The sequence below is a fragment of the Argopecten irradians genome, chromosome 16 (genome assembly GCF_041381155.1).
Source record: "Argopecten irradians isolate NY chromosome 16, Ai_NY, whole genome shotgun sequence".
Lineage (NCBI taxonomy): Eukaryota > Metazoa > Mollusca > Bivalvia > Pectinida > Pectinidae > Argopecten > Argopecten irradians.
Window position 1 is genome coordinate 5521655 of NC_091149.1, and position 18286 is coordinate 5539940.

The window sequence follows — 18286 nt, forward strand, 5'->3', positions numbered from 1 at the left end:
TAAGCTTAACGTGGTACCTTGTCTATAGTACTTAATACATGTATATTAGGTTGTGGTATTATATGTTTCTGATATTTACCCCAAACACCAACTTAGTACCAACGAGTACAGGCCATTCTTACTCCAGTGTGACATTTGGGTGTCCAACAGGATTTTTTTTCTTCCGGATATTTCCATTATTTGTGAAATTAATTCGGTACTATTGAAAGACTCACTGATTTATATCAGGTATATCATAAGTAGTGTACCGTGTAAAACTTTTTTTGTATGTTAACTCTTCACTTTGGATATACACGTATATTTGATTGACGTATCGCTTGGATTACATCATTCGTATATAAAGGTAAGTCCATAAACGGCTCCATACCATACCACTCGATCTCATACACCTCACTTGCATTACAAAAAGATAACCGAAGCGCTGTCTTGATAATTATAAGAATATTTCGAAGACATTTAGTGTTTTAAAACGAAACGTGCACCGGTACCTAATTTTGAAGGTACAGATTGTCCGAGTTTCCACTGGTCCTAACAGCGGACTTAGACATTTTAATATTTTAATTTTCATTATCAGACATAAGGCCGGCCGTAATTGCATGAATCTTCCTACCTTGAACTGTTGAATGTATTTTTTTTTACTGCATACGAGAATACTATATAACTCGAATGCTAACACCCCTCCCAACTCCTCCTCCTTTTGAGGGATTACTGTCACGTGTCTGTAACAAAACAATCCCTCAGAATTTGCCCCATTGTGGTACGAGGTAAGCCTAGTAGATGGACAAAAGACTGGGGACTGAGAAATAGCTTTGATTAAAGCTGTACAAATTATTTTCGTGTGTGTAGCCATCCATCGCCCGACGTGCAACAACAAAGCTTACTTATAAATGTATACTGGGTCGAATAGCCATTTTCAAATTAGAAACTACATTTGCTCTGAAGTACACGTGGTATAAAAGGTCATCTGGACATGACCCCTTATGGGATACTTTGTCAGATCCCTCTATTGAACGGAGTTGGTTATAAGGACCTGTGTTTTTAATCAGATTTGGTAAAAGGCTTGGCCAGGGTGGAATAGGTGTGTTTTTACTAAAACAACACAGGTTCTACTAAACAACACTGGACAGCACAGTAAATCCCAGGGTGAAAACCATATCCTATTAGATATTCTATTAGAAATGTCGATATTTGATTAAGAATGATGCACTTTTGGTTTTTGTTGGTTTGTAACAAGGACTTATATGAGAAGAGATAAGTCACACTGGGTTTTTGGGGGAGTACAAGGCAGGAGCTTTTGTGTTTGTGCACTGGACCGTGTACGTTGAGCGACGACTGATTTTCCCCCTTTGATATCCGCCGGCGCAGCTTTGATTTGAGGTAGCTTGCGGGTGCGAGGGTTATCGTCATTACTTTCTGAAGCGGGCCGTCATTTCATGAGTTGCGGACTGTCGTATTTTTTAAACGAAAATTCAATACATATCCTCTAATTATTCTTTCCTTAAAACAAGTTATAAACGTTGTGAAATTTAATAAACTTTACATTGGTGTTTCCGTTTGACTCGATAATACAAGTAATTTGTTGAGAAAAACGGTTTTTATTCCCGTTCATAGGCGTGTCTCGTGGTGGTGTTTAGTAATGTAAAGAGAACGGTCACGAATCCTTCTCACTTAGAAATCCTTGGTTTGTAATGAAATAAATTGTACATGCATAAACTGTAGTAATTAACTTCATGAAACAGAACAAATGCTATTCAAATGGATCATGTTGATGCAAAAAATAATTTTTATCAGAAAATTTGTGTACACATATTAAGTATTTAAAGAACGAAGTTAAACAAAAACCGTTACCAAACAGTATTATACATTGGACCTCTTGTCACATAATTTAGTGTGTCTGAGTGAGAGATATAGATAGAAACATTTATCATTATACAGAAATATTCTATTCTGTCAATTAAATACGATTGAATTGAAATATAAGGATTGAATCTTGCTTTGGTCGATTTCATGGGGTGATGAATTGAGTTCTCTTTGAAACAAATTGAATATGAACTGCTCATTTGAGTCAGTTCGTTCAATTCGTTTGAAGATGAACTCATTTCAGCCCCCCATGAAATTTACCAAAGTAACATTCGCCAATTCTCCCATGAATATCAAACATTTCCATCAGAATATCACTGTTCAATTATTTAGTCCATCAGGGTGTTGTCCTGCGCACATATGTCAAATTAAAGGTCCATTATACATGTAATTTGATATACATACCCATTTTTGAGACATTACTCTTTATGATTTCAACATTTGAAAGTTGTGCATTGTTTTCTCATTTATGCACACAATACATATGGTATACCCAGAGTTTTAATTGAATTTACAAAGAATAGGTAAACGTTTCTTTTAATATGAATCAATTTAATATTAAGTATAATTTTCAAAACTAATCAAAGCAATTTCAATCTCAGAATACCAGAAGTCTTAGTGGGGTTTTTTTACAGTCGTAAAAGAGTCGAATAGAAAAAGAGGAAAAGTGTTCCATCTTGTATCAATTAAGATGAAGAACCTTGTAGTTTAGCTACGCTGAAAGGTATTATAATATTAAGTATCACCAGTATCTTGTGACGCGTCATTGCTGTACATGTATTATGTTTTGTTTCCTCATTCCAATAAGTTGTAAAAAGATAAAAATAAGTACATTATGTAAATATATAGTATTGTGAACAGTAGAATCAAATATTAAAATAAATATAGGTAAGTGACTACTTTTGTACTTTTAACTTGAACATAATTAATTACCTGATGGTCACTCAGGTATGACCAAGTCTGACCAAGGTGTGAAAACAGGAAAGTTGGCCAGACTGGAATGATGTTCACTTAAAAAGTTGGCCAGACTGGAATGATGTTCACTTAAAAAGTTGCTAGACTGGAATGAACCGAATTAACAGGGCCCTGTCATTCAGAAAGCTATATCAGTCCGAATGTCTAAATCTGGTATCAGGGACAGAGAAAACTCGGACCAACTCCAAACTTCTCATTGCCAAAACTTCTAAATCTTAGTCGGAGCTCTTGGACTAGAATGTTCTACCGACTAACGCTAAATTTTAATGCATTGTATTCGATTAAAAACCTTGATTCTGTTTGAGGTCCTTCTTCACTTCTCAAAGAACGAACACAGGGACTTGTAACGTAGGTTGTGAGAAAGTCTGCTGTGTGAGAACGAATATACGTAGCTGGCTGACTGGCCTCAAGACCCTAAGTTACTGAGAAGACTTTCTCAGCAGAGTTCTTTACTATATTATCTCCCCCTAGTTTAAAACTTAGGCTAGAATCAGGCATGTAGTAGAGACAAAAATAATCAAGAAAAATTTTAATAACCAAATTAAGTGATTTCTTTAATATTCTAGAGACTGGTGGCCAGTCTAGTAGCCGGCCTACGACCTCATTATCTGTCTAAAACTATTTTGCGATACAGTATTGCATCCACACATCTGATACCTCACATTTAGCTGGACTTAGCGTTCTTAAAAATAAAATGAAGCTGGGCTCTCAAGTGCTCTCACTTTGTGAGTATAATATCTAACCGGTATGGTGTCTTGAAACAAGGCCTGGGAACTAGATACGACCTACAGAATATACCGTACCACATGTTTACCTGGCGACCGCTTTTATGGTGATGTAACCGATTCTTACGGCTTCCTCATCAGCAGGACAAACTGATCATGTTTATTACGAATTCAGCGTAAAGATGACTTAAAATAAATCTAGAATTGATGTAAAACTGCGATAGATTGTATATTGCCTAGTACCTAAGTTCAAATTAAAAATGTGAAAACCTGTAGCTGGGTCACTATGTAAACTGTAACTAATTCTCTGATCCATGTACTCAAAAAAAAAGTGTGAAAAAACATGATTTTAATATAGCAATTCTACGTAAGGGATGACGCATGATGTTTGACCTTAGCATAAGAGTTTTAAAGCCAGAAAAAATCTTTTTATCAATTCAGTCTAAGAGGACATTAAAATTTGCACATATTTCGGAAACAAAACCAGTTCTAATAGAAATGAGATTAGTTGGTTTTACTGTGATGTGCCAGAGAAACCCACTGCAGTGCAAATGTATGTGAAATTACATGTCTTGAATGCCGAACCTTGACCCTTGCCAGTGTAGTAAAGATTTTTTTGTGTGTCTAGAACTACTCATATCGCTCTTACAGTAGTGTGTCACCTTATTTGATGCATGTTCTTGTCTAAAATAATTTCATCAACTCCTCAGTGGTTATGTATTGCATTTACTTAATGTGTGTGACTTTGGTTCGGGTATGGGTACAGCGTACATGTTATACCTGTTTAATCGTATTGAACTAGTTATGGTATCAGTCAAAATACTTAACAACGTCGTGAAATGTGTCAGTATTTCCTGTTATGTAACATAAGGAATGTAGAACAATACATTTATGTCATATTTTGCTTCATAGTTATGTAAATGAATTAGACTCACTGAATTGTCCCTTTAGAGATATAAAAAAAATGTTAAATTCGGTAGTTTTTCTTAAAGGAAAAGAAGTGATTTGTAAGTGATATTTGAACAGGTCGGCGGTTTTTCTCCGGGTGATACGGCTTTCCTCCCACCTTCTTAAGTTAACCATTTTTCTAATCGTGTTTATTGTTACTATTTTTGCACGAATGTGAAATGAACACTCAAAACAACATGATTTATAAACCATATCTGTTGTCTTTTAAAAATTTCAACAATATGTCCTTTCTATAAATAACATCCAATTATCAGTTCAAAGGTATGTATCATTCCAATTAACTTTGGTCGGGTCAGTTTTCCTAGAGACTATAGTCAGCTTGATGGCATGAAAGATAAAAACATCATATTCAAATTGTTTAAATTATTAACTTTAAAGATGAAAAAAAAAAGTTTTTCTTCCTCTAACACTATCCCAATAAGCATTGATAACCTCATTTTGAAGTTCTAGATAAATACTTTTGACTAAATTCATTTGCTATAACATATCGGATTTTTATTAACAAGCTAACCAGGCTCTACCGTCTTGTCTGATCTGAAATAGTACCGGAATGTTGATTACCAGTTATAAGGTATACGTTTCTAGGTCACTAGAAAGTTGTTAACAAAATACTGACATGATCGACGTGCTGTAAGTCATTCATACGTTGCAATGCAAATAATGAATAATTCAAGTTACAAAGACACAAATGCAATTAATCTTGACTGAAAGTAATTCATAGCTATATTTCCTTGTCTTTGGATTGAGGTATGTTCGTATTGTGTCTCCTTGAGATAGCGAAAACTCTCTCCAATACCGACAAAGACACGGAAGAACCCGAATATACCATATATCAGGGCTATGGGAATTAGAAACCAGTGTCCATAGGTCACTCTCAGAAGTTTTAGGGGTCAGATAAAAAAACGGTAAAAATCATACTATACGAGTATCCCACATAGCTAAGCGGTCTAAACAACAATAAATATCATTGTTGGGTTTTTTTTTACAAACTCAGATCATTGTTGGGTTTTTTTTTACAAACTCATCTTCGCACTCGCACGCAACTACATTTAGGCCTTAAAACACGAATAGTCCCCGATCGGGCTTTGGAAACTGATGCATGGTGGCTTACACTTTTGAATGAGACATAATTGCTACAAGTATTAGCTTCCCAAAAAGCTAAGTGGGCTACGCGGAAGCTTAACCATTTGTTTGGAAAGAATATGGAAAATGAATAATGATATGATAATATTTCTTAGCAAATTCAAATGTTGGAAATCAAACCACGATCCGCGGGGGATTTTCCCCATAATGGTACCAAACACGCGTTCTTTGTAGTAGTGCAAACGTAGTAAAACAAGTCACGTGCTTATAACTCATTCATGCCATTGGACGAAATAAATATTGAATTATATTATGGGTAACTAGTGGTCACATGAGTGTGTGTTTACTTCCAAATATGGAGATTTCTCTGATGTGGTATTTATTATATGTAATTTGGACTTTTGACGAAGATCTTATTTTCTCTGTGTTATATGTATCTGTTCTGAAACCTAAAGCAGGTAATCATATATATCAATATAAATTTAGAATTCTACGAATTTAGCCGGGAGTTGCCGATCTTCGCTGATCCTAGATTAGACGGTTAGACCTATTGAATTCGTCATTCGCAAATATATCATTTCTATATTTTACGTGGAAATGGCAGTTTTATAACTCATTTAAATTCGTTATTTATAGTAAAACAGTACATAGTAAAAGTCAAAATGATATGCATGCAATATTAATGACGTTTTGCAGTCTAAATATTTTCAAATAAATCGATTTTTCCGAAGAAATGGCAAGCAAACTATCACCATATTTGGAAGTAAACACACAATCACGTGATCACTAGTAACCCATAATACAATTGTATATTCCGGCCAATGGCATGAATGAGGTATAAGCACGTGACTTGTTTTACTACGTTTTAACTACAAAAAATATATGCAGATATATCCCGAGTTTGGAGGTAAAACCATGTCCCTGGAGGATTTTTGGCCCAAAGGTTAAACCTGGCCATTAAGACTGTAATAAAAACTCGTTGTGCCTAAAATAAGTGTATCGGGTACCTATTGGATAAATTCATATATAGTAGGAATTGTATACCGGACAGACTGTCCTTCGGACGTCAATCTGGCGTCCGGTGTACGGTCAGTCTGAGTCACGCCATGCACGTGCACGTTACAGATTAGCTTCGATGACTTAGCTCTGAACGACAGACGAAATTTCTGACAGATGGCGGAGTGGAGGCGGGGTATAATCCTCTGTGTGGTATGCTTATTGCAAGTCGCCACAGAATAGGTTGCAGGTTTTGTTAGGTTAATAAAGAATAGGTAGGGTAATGTACATTGTAGGCATAAACTTTCCTGCGACAGTCCAAAAATACCAAGGTTATTTATGTATTTATTATTTTTCTTATTCTTAGTTTAATGCATATAATGCTATTGTTTCTGGTCCAACAATTTGGAACTTTTATTAAATATGAAATTGCAAATTGCCTCCCTTAATATCCCCATCAAATGTCTCTCAACCCCCCAACTACGTTTGCACTACTACAAAGAACACGCGTTCTCTGTAGTAGTGCAAACGTAGTAAAACAAGTCACGTGCTTTTAACTCATTCATGCCATTGGCCGAAATAAATATAGAATTGTATAATGGGTAACTAGTGGTCCACAGAGTGTGTGTTTACTTTCAAATATGGAGATTTCTCTGACCTGGTATTTAGTATATGCAGAGATTTAAATCTTGGTATATTTTGACGAAGAAGATTTTATTTTCTCTGTGTTATATGTACATATCTGTTCTGAAACCTAAAGCAGGTAATTATATATATCAATAAAAATTTAGAATTCTGCGAATTTAGCCGGGAGTTGCCGATCTTCGCTGATCCTAGATTAGACGGTTAGACCTATTGAATTCATCATTCGCAAATATATCATTTCTATATTTTACGTGGAAATGGCAGTTTTATAACTCATTTAAATTCGTCATTTATAGTAAAACAGTACATAGTAAAAGTAAAAATGATATGCATGCAATATTAATGACGTTTTGCAGTCTAAATATTTTCAAATAAATCAATTTTTCCGAAGAAATGGCAAGCAAACTATCACCATATTTGGAAGTAAACACACAATCACGTGATCACTAGTTACCCATAATACAATTGTATATTCCGGCCAATGGCATGAATGAGGTATAAGCACGTGACTACGTTTTTACTACTCTAAAAAATTGATGCAGATATACATGTATCCCGAGTTTGGAGGTAAAACCATGTCCCTGGAGGATTTTTAGCCCAAAGGTTAAACCTGGCCGTTGAGACTGTAATAAACATCCGTTGTGCCTAAAATAAGTGTATCGGGTACCTATTGGATAAATTCATATATAGTAGGAATTGTATACCGGACAGACTGTCCTTCGGACGTCAATCTGGGGTCCGGTGTACGGTCAGTCACGCCATGCACGTGCACGTTACAGATTAGCTTCGATGACTTAGCTCTGAACGACAGACGGAATATTTCTGACAGATGGCTTGCTGGGAACGGAGTGGAGGCAGGGTATGATCCTCTGTGTGGTATGCTTATTGCAAGTCGCCACAGAATAGGTTGCAGGTTTTGTTAGGTTAATAAAGAATAGGTAGGGTAATGTACATTGTAGGCATAAACTTTCCTGCGACAGTCCAAAAATACCAAGGTTATTTATGTATTTATTATTTTTCTTATTCTTAGTTTAATGCATATAATGCTATTGTTTCTGGTCCAACAATTTGGAACTTTTATTAAATATGAAATTGCAAATTGCCTCCCTTAATATCCCCATCAAATGTCTCTCAACCCCCAACTACGTTTGCACTACTACAAAGAACACGCGTTCTCTGTAGTAGTGCAAACGTAGTAAAACAAGTCACGTGCTTTTAACTCATTCATGCCATTGGCCGAAATAAATATAGAATTGTATAATGGGTAACTAGTGGTCACATGAGTGTGTGTTTACTTTCAAATATGGAGATTTCTCTGACCTGGTATTTAGTATATGTAATTTGGCTTTTTGACGAAGATCTTATTTTCTCTGTGTTATATGTATCTGTTCTGAAACCTAAAGCAGGTAATCATATATATAATATAAATTTAGAATTCTACGAATTTAGCCGGGAGTTGCCGATCTTCGCTGATCCTAGATTAGACGGTTAGACCTATTGAATTCGTCATTCGAAAATGTATCATTTCTATATTTTACGTGGAAATGGCAGTTTTATAACTCATTTAAATTCATTATTTATAGTAAAACAGTACATAGTAAAAGTCAAAATGATATGCATGCAATATTAATAAACGTTTTGCAGTCTAAATATTTTCAAATAAATCAATTTTTCCGAAGAAATGGCAAGCAAACTATCACCATATTTGGAAGTAAACACACAATCACGTGATCACTAGTTACCCATAATACAATTGTATATTCCGGCCAATGGCATGAATGAGGTATAAGCACGTGACTACGTTTTTATTACACTAAAAAATTGATGCAGATATATCCCGAGTTTGGAGGTAAAACCATGTCCCTGGAGGATTTTTGGCCCAAAGGTTAAACCTGGCCATTAAGACTGTAATAAAAATCCGTTGTGCCTAAAATAAGTGTATCGGGTACCTATTGGATAAATTCATATATAGTAGGAATTGTATACCGGACAGACTGTCCTTCGGACGTCAATCTGGTGTCCGGTGTACGGTCAGTCACGCCATGCACGTGCACGTTACAGATTAGCTTCGATGACTTAGCTCTGAACGACAGACGGAATATTTCTGACAGATGGCTTGCTGGGAACGGAGTGGAGGCAGGGTATGATCCTCTGTGTGGTATGCTTATTGCAAGTCGCCACAGAATAGGTTGCAGGTTTTGTTAGGTTAATAAAGAATAGGTAGGGTAATGTACATTGTAGGCATAAACTTTCCTGCGACAGTCCAAAAATACCAAGGTTATTTATGTATTTATTATTTTTCTTATTCTTAGTTTAATGCATATAATGCTATTGTTTCTGGTCCAACAATTTGGAACTTTTATTAAATATGAAATTGCAAATTGCCTCCCTTAATATCCCCATCAAATGTCTCTCAACCCCCCAACTACGTTTGCACTACTACAAAGAACACGCGTTCTCTGTAGTAGTGCAAACGTAGTAAAACAAGTCACGTGCTTTTAACTCATTCATGCCATTGGCCGAAATAAATATAGAATTGTATAATGGGTAACTAGTGGTCACATGAGTGTGTGTTTACTTTCAAATATGGAGATTTCTCTGACCTGGTATTTAGTATATGTAATTTGGCTTTTTGACGAAGATCTTATTTTCTCTGTGTTATATGTACATATCTGTTCTGAAACCTAAAGCAGGTAATTATATATATCAATATAAATTTAGAATTCTACGAATTTAGCCGGGAGTTGCCGATCTTCGCTGATCCTAGATTAGACGGTTAGACCTATTGAATTCGTCATTCGAAAATGTATCATTTCTATATTTTACGTGGAAATGGCAGTTTTATAACTCATTTAAATTCATTATTTATAGTAAAACAGTACATAGTAAAAGTCAAAATGATATGCATGCAATATTAATGACGTTTTGCAGTCTAAATATTTTCAAATAAATCAATTTTTCCGAAGAAATGGCAAGCAAACTATCACCATATTTGGAAGTAAACACACAATCACGTGATCACTAGTTACCCATAATACAATTGTATATTCCGGCCAATGGCATGAATGAGGTATAAGCACGTGACTACGTTTTTATTACACTAAAAAATTGATGCAGATATATCCCGAGTTTGGAGGTAAAACCATGTCCCTGGAGGATTTTTGGCCCAAAGGTTAAACCTGGCCATTAAGACTGTAATAAAAACTCGTTGTGCCTAAAATAAGGGTATCGGGTACCTATTGGATAAATTCATATATAGTAGGAATTGTATACTGGACAGTCTGTCCTTCGGACGTCAATCTGGTGTCCGGTGTACGGTCAGTCACGCCATGCACGTGCACGTTACAGATTAGCTTCGATGACTTAGCTCTGAACGACAGACGGAAGATTTCTGACAGATGGCTTGCTGGGAACGGAGTGGAGGCAGGGTATGATCCTCTGTGTGGTATTTGAAAAGAGAAGGCTTATTGCAAGTCGCCACAGAGTAGGTTGCAGGTTTTGTTAGGTTAATAAAGAATAGGTAGGGTAATGTACATTGTAGGCATAAACTTTCCTGCGACAGTCCAAAAATACCAAGGTTATTTATGTATTTATTATTTTTCTTATTCTTAGTTTAATGCATATAATGCTATTGTTTCTGGTCCAACAATTTGGAACTTTTATTAAATATGAAATTGCAAATTGCCTCCCTTAATATCCCCATCAAATGTCTCTCAACCCCCCAACTACGTTTGCACTACTACAAAGAACACGCGTTCTCTGTAGTAGTGCAAACGTAGTAAAACAAGTCACGTGCTTTTAACTCATTCATGCCATTGGCCGAAATAAATATAGAATTGTATAATGGGTAACTAGTGGTCACATGAGTGTGTGTTTACTTTCAAATATGGAGATTTCTCTGACCTGGTATTTAGTATATGTAATTTGGCTTTTTGACGAAGATCTTATTTTCTCTGTGTTATATGTATCTGTTCTGAAACCTAAAGCAGGTAATTATATATATCAATATAAATTTAGAATTCTACGAATTTAGCCGGGAGTTGCCGATCTTCGCTGATCCTAGATTAGACGGTTAGACCTATTGAATTCGTCATTCGCGAATATATCATTTCTATATTTTACGTGGAAATGGCAGTTTTATAACTCATTTAAATTCATTATTTATAGTAAAACAGTACATAGTAAAAGTCAAAATGATATGCATGCAATATTAATAACGTTTTGCAGTCTAAATATTTTCAAATAAATCAATTTTTCCGAAGAAATGGCAAGCAAACTATCACCATATTTGGAAGTAAACACACAATCACGTGATCACTAGTAACCCATAATACAATTGTATATTCCGGCCAATGGCATGAATGAGGTATAAGCACGTGACTGAGTTTTTACTACACTAAAAAATTGATGCAGATATATCCCGAGTTTGGAGGTAAAACCATGTCCCTGGAGGATTTTTGGCCCAAAGGTTAAACCTGACCATTAAGACTGTAATAAAAACCCGTTGTGCCTAAAATAAGTGTATCGGGTACCTATTGGATAAATTCATTGTAAGAATTGTATACCAGACAGTCTGTCCTTCGGACGTCAATCTGGTGTCCGGTCAGTCACGCCATGCACGTGCACGTTACAGATTAGCTTCGATGACTTAGCTCTGAACGACAGACGGAAGATTTCTGACAGATGGCTTGCTGGGAACGGAGTGGAGGCAGGGTATGATCCTCTGTGTGGTATTTGAAAAGAGAAGGCTTATTGCAAGTCGCCACAGAGTAGGTTGCAGGTTTTGTTAGGTTAATAAAGAATAGGTAGGGTAATGTACATTGTAGGCATATATACTTTCCTGCGACAGTCCAAAAATACCAAGGTTATTTATGTATTTATTATTTTTCTTATTCTTAGTTTAAGGTACAATGCTATTGTTTCTGGCCCAACAATTTGGAACTTTTATTAAATATGAAATTGAGAAATTGCTTCCTCCCCTTAACACGGAAAGCATATTGATTTGATGATATTGCTTAGTAATTGCAAATGTTCTGTATGAAGCCATTTTATAATTTGTGAGTCTAGTACAAACGAACAATTTTAATTACACTTGTGTTACCAAAAAAAAGTTTAAATGTTGAACTTCACGAATGAAAGCAATAATCTCATTGGCTGACTGAAAAGGAAGCCGGACCGATTTTGTTTATGCGGTTGGACTGGTTGGATCCTCTCTAAAAGTAATTAGACTACTTCAAGTATAAATCCTGACGAACTTGCAGATTTTGATACAGGCCGAAAAGATTTTGTCAAGGCTCATCTGAAAATGATATAAAATCTAAAAATCACTAGATTCGTCTTGAATTTATAAACGAACAACTTGGTCCAAACAGTCAAACCGTGATAACGCGAATGGCCCTGTACTAAATTTAGCTCCTTTCGCAAGTTTTCGGGAAACGTCGCTGTTTATCTTCTAAATGAATAATGCAAAACTCAACTGAAGTTTTTTATGAAGGTAAGAAATTGTTACGATCGTTAACAAGCGAATGTGTCATTTTGGGTTAGTTCAAGTTATCATGGTAAGAAATAACGTGGTCAAAGTTATCTAGTTATAGACAGGTGGTAGGTATAGACAGGTGGTAGGTATAGACAGGTGGTAGATATAGACAGATGGTAGTTATAGACAGGTGGTAGTTATAGACAGGTGGTAGACCATGAAATAGACAGGTGGTAGTTATAGACAGGTGGTAGGTAAAGAAGGTGGTAGCTATAGACAGGTGGTAGGTATAGACAGGTGGTAGGTATAGACAGGTGGTAGATATAGACAGGTGGTAGGTATAGACATGTGGTAGGTAAAGAAGGTGGTAGCTATAGACAGGTGGTAGGTTTAGACAGAGCTATGTATAGACAAGTGGTAGGTATAGACAGGTGGTAGGTAAAGAAGGTGGTAGCTATAGACAGGTGGTAGGTATAGACATGTGGTAGGTATAGACAGGTGGGTAGTAGTTATAGACAGGTGGTAGGTATAGACAGGTGGTAGGTATAGACAGGTGGTAGATATAGACAGGTGGTAGCTATAGACAGGTGGTAGGTATAGACAGGTGGTAGGTATAGACAGGTGGTAGATATAGACAGGTGGTAGGTATAGACAGGTGGTAGGTAAAGAAGGTGGTAGGTATAGACAGGTGGTAGGTATAGACAGGTGGTATGTATAGACAGGTGGTAGGTATAGACAGGTGGTAGGTAAAGAAGGTGGTAGCTATAGACAGGTGGTAGGTATAGACAGGTGGTAGGTATAGACAGGTGGTAGGTATAGACAGGTGGTAGGTATAGACAGGTGGTAGGTATAGACAGGTGGTAGGTATAGACAGGTGGTAGTTATAGACAGGTGGTAGGTATAGACAGGTGGTAGGTATAGACAGGTGGTATGTATAGACAGGTGGTAGGTATAGACAGGTGGTAGGTAAAGACAGGTGGTATTTATAGACAGGTGGTAGGTATAGACAGGTGGTAGGTATAGACAGGTGGTAGGTATAGACAGGTGGTATGTATAGACAGGTGGTAGTTATAGACAGGTGGTAGTTATAGACAGGTGGTAGTTATTGACAGGTGGTATGTATAGACAGGTGGTAGGTAAAAACAGATGGTAGGTATAGACAGGTGGTAGGTATAGACAGGTGGTAGTTATAGACAGGTGGTAGGTATAGACAGGTGGTAGGTATAGACAGGTGGTAGGTATAGACAGGTGGTAGTTATAGACAGGTGGTAGGTATAGACAGGTGGTAGGTATAGACAGGTGGTAGGTATAGACAGGTGGTAGGTATAGACAGGTGGTAGTTATAGACAGGTGGTAGGTATAGACAGGTGGTAGGTATAGACAGGTGGTAGTTATAGACAGGTGGTAGGTATAGACAGGTGGTAGTTATAGACAGGTGGTAGGTATAGACAGGTGGTAGGTATAGACAGGTGGTAGTTATAGACAGGTGGTAGTTATAGACAGGTGGTAGGTATAGACAGGTGGTAGTTATAGACAGGTGGTAGGTATAGACAGGTGGTAGTTATAGACAGGTGGTAGTTATAGACAGGTGGTAGGTATAGACAGGTGGTAGTTATAGACAGGTGGGAGTTATAGACAGGTGGTAGGTATAGACAGGTGGTAGGTATAGACAGGTGGTAGTTATAGACAGGTGGTAGGTATAGACAGGTGGTAGGTATAGACAGGTGGTAGGTATAGACAGGTGGTAGGTATAGACAGGTGGTAGGTATAGACAGGTGGTAGTTATAGACAGGTGGTAGGTATAGACAGGTGGTAGGTATAGACAGGTGGTAGGTATAGACAGGTGGTAGTTATAGACAGGTGGTAGATATAGACAGGTGGTAGGTATAGACAGGTGGTAGGTATAGACAGGTGGTAGGTATAGACAGGTGGTAGGTATAGACAGGTGGTAGGTATAGACAGGTGGTAGATATAGACAGGTGGTAGGTATAGACAGGTGGTAGGTATGGACAGGTGGTAGGTATAGACAGGTGGTACATATAGACAGGTGGTAGGTATAGACAGGTGGTAGGTATAGACAGGTGGTAGGTATAGACAGGTGGTAGATATAGACAGGTGGTAGTTATAGACAGGTGGTAGGTATAGACAGGTGGTAGGTATAGACAGGTGGTAGATATAGACAGGTGGTAGGTATAGACAGGTGGTAGTTATAGACAGGTGGTAGTTATAGACAGGTGGTTGGTATAGACAGGTGGTAGATATAGACAGGTGGTAGATATAGACAGGTGGTAGGTATAGACAGGTGGTAGGTATAGACAGGTGGTAGGTATAGACAGGTGGTAGGTATAGACAGGTGGTAGGTATAGACAGGTGGTAGGTATAGACAGGTGGTAGGTATAGACAGGTGGTAGTTATAGACAGGTGGTAGGTATAGACAGGTGGTAGGTATAGACAGGTGGTAGGTATAGACAGGTGGTAGGTATAGACAGGTGGTAGTTATAGACAGGTGGTAGTTATAGACAGGTGGTAGGTATAGACAGGTGGTAGATATAGACAGGTGGTAGTTATAGACAGGTGGTAGGTATAGACAGGTGGTAGGTATAGACAGGTGGTAGGTATAGACAGGTGGTAGTTATAGACAGGTGGTAGGTATAGACAGGTGGTAGATATAGACAGGTGGTAGGTATAGACAGGTGGTAGGTATAGACAGGTGGTAGGTATAGACAGGTGGTAGATATAGACAGGTGGTAGGTATAGACAGGTGGTAGATATAGACAGGTGGTAGTTATAGACAGGTGGTAGATATAGACAGGTGGTAGGTATAGACAGGTGGTAGGTATAGACAGGTGGTAGGTATAGACAGGTGGTAGATATAGACAGGTGGTAGGTATAGACAGGTGGTAGGTATAGACAGGTGGTAGGTATAGACAGGTGGTAGGTATAGACAGGTGGTAGGTATAGACAGGTGGTAGGTATAGACAGGTGGTAGGTATAGACAGGTGGTAGGTATAGACAGGTGGTAGGTATAGACAGGTGGTAGATATAGACAGGTGGTAGTTATAGACAGGTGGTAGTTATAGACAGGTGGTAGTTATAGACAGGTGGTAGTTATAGACAGGTGGTAGTTATAGACAGGTGGTAGGTATAGACAGGTGGTAGATATAGACAGGTGGTAGGTATAGACAGGTGGTAGGTATAGACAGGTGGTAGGTATAGACAGGTGGTAGGTATAGACAGGTGGTAGATATAGACAGGTGGTAGATATAGACAGGTGGTAGTTATAGACAGGTGGTAGATATAGACAGGTGGTAGGTATAGACAGGTGGTAGGTATAGACAGGTGGTAGGTATAGACAGGTGGTAAGTATAGACAGGTGGTAGGTATAGACAGGTGGTAGTTATAGACAGGTGGTAGGTATAGACAGGTGGTAGGTATAGACAGGTGGTAGGTATAGACAGGTGGTAGATATAGACAGGTGGTAGTTATAGACAGGTGGTAGTATAGACAGGTGTGATTGTGGTATTGAATGGATAGATATACTAGGTAGAGATATTCTATTCCTCTTAACAATTACACTATGAATACAGTAAGTGCACAACTGAACAATAGAAATATTTAATATAATATATTATAAATTTTAGGCATCAAACAATTCAAAGTTTGAGTGAAAATTCATTTAAAGATGCTCCACCGCTGACAAAAGGTATTTTTTCGCTATCAAAAACAGGAGCAAACAATTTAGTATTTTTCTTAAGTGGCAAAAGTTACTTACTTTACACCATTACCATCATTGAAAAGTTTGGGCTTTAATTTTACTTTAAATTAAAAATATGAAAAATAATTAATTGCATCCCGAAAAAATTCCGTGTCACTATATCCTATATGGAATGAATACTACTTGCAAATTAGACCAATGGTATTGGAATAAATTATACTAGGTATAGATATTTTTTTGTCTTTAATTAGACTATGAATATATAATGCACACGATTAAACACCATATTATTGTTCAAATGATAAATTTTACCATCAAACAATTCTGTCGGCGGTGGAGCATCTTTAAATTTCCACTTACATCAAATAGATACATTCGTCACACTAAAGTTGCTTGGAAACAGGTTTAATTTTCCTACTTTCATCCTCAAGTTGCCTTAAAAATGCAAATATACATGTGTGCAGAACATAGATTTTCATGTATCTACTTCATAAAGAAGTTACAATTTTCTCTCATAAATTTTCTACATGTATTGTCCTATTCTATATATACTATATAAATACAATGCAGTGCTTCAAGTTTATATACATATTTTAACAATACAAGATACAGTGTATTCATATGGAAATACAAACAATGAAATCGCTGAGGCATAACGCATACCTGACCTCTCCCAGCCGCGACCGATGCTATTATAATATCGTAATTGGCTTTCAAGCTAGGAACAAACGGAGCCGTTACATGCAGGCCAATTTATAAGTCTACCTAAATGAATGTATATATACCAGCGACGAGGCGAGCGTTTCTCCCAGGTACCCAGTTTTAAGTAGGGTAGGTACATGTTTTAGGAGCATAGTGCTACCGATATACCTGGCGAATACAGGTGTGTACTATCAGAGCCTTGTGTGCTACCTGGACAGTAACAAGTTGAGATAAGCTGTAAAAATCTGGATTTATAAGTGTTTACCAGGAATATACTCTACCGACAACTACAGTGGATTTCTGCAAGTCTTTTATATTATAATATGTGTTTCATTGGATAGTGGTTTATGTTCCATACTTAGACACACCTGGACGATATACAAGCAGGTATGACTGAACAAGCTCAGGTGTAAATGCTACAGGTAAAACTGACAAATTGACCAGTCCAAATTCAGGATGGTTTGGTCATCTGGTCATTGTTGGAATCTCGTAGTGGTCACTTAATTGTACATCCATTGTCCAGGATGATAATGCCAATTTTTTATATGTGCCTTATTGAGGTAAAATTTAGTATGGTTTAGTATGTGACTTTCATATATGTTGTATGTGTAGTCGTAATTGATTTTTTTAGGTGAAATTTGTGTACATTATGAATCATCAATATTATTCGATCAAGAGAGCACTGTAACAGAATAAATAAAGGTTCGATTAACAGTATTTACAAAGAGATGTTTAATATTTAAGTCTTTGAGTTTATATTACCTGCAGTAACAAAACATCAGCATATTAGTAAAAAAAATTCTACTATGAACAGAGATGATTGGAAATTTGATTTAACATTATAACACATAGGGTATATGGCATAGTATTGTTTATTAACATATAATGTTTGCTTTGTAGAAACTTTCAGTGGTTTCATGTTTGTTTTGGAAGTATGGATATGAAAGTAACGATATTGATCTGTGAAATTATGAAATTTGATCACAGTCACATCTACCAACTAAAATATATTTCTTCCCAGGGAAATACTTTGCTAGTTCAAAACCACGAATGAAATAACCCACATTGATTTCTGATATACGGTATTGGAATTAATCTGAATATTATTTTCTATAGCAAATTTATTTATAAATAAAGATT

The 18286-nt window shown here is 36.9% G+C and overlaps 1 protein-coding gene across 4 annotated transcripts in view; it reads left to right on the top strand.

Annotated features, from left to right (window-relative positions):
- Window positions 1-212: 212 nt before the first annotated feature.
- LOC138310711 (uncharacterized) overlaps window positions 213-18286 on the top strand; it is a 91289-nt gene continuing 73215 nt past the window's right edge. For 2 of the 4 annotated variants that reach the window (XM_069252044.1, XM_069252049.1), the window contains exon 1: window positions 17198-17533. The gene's annotated coding sequence lies outside the window, so the exon portion shown is untranslated. Of the gene's footprint in view, window positions 344-17139; window positions 17534-18286 lie in introns of those variants that run through there. The other 2 variants (XM_069252046.1, XM_069252045.1) reach the window with 2 other exon arrangements.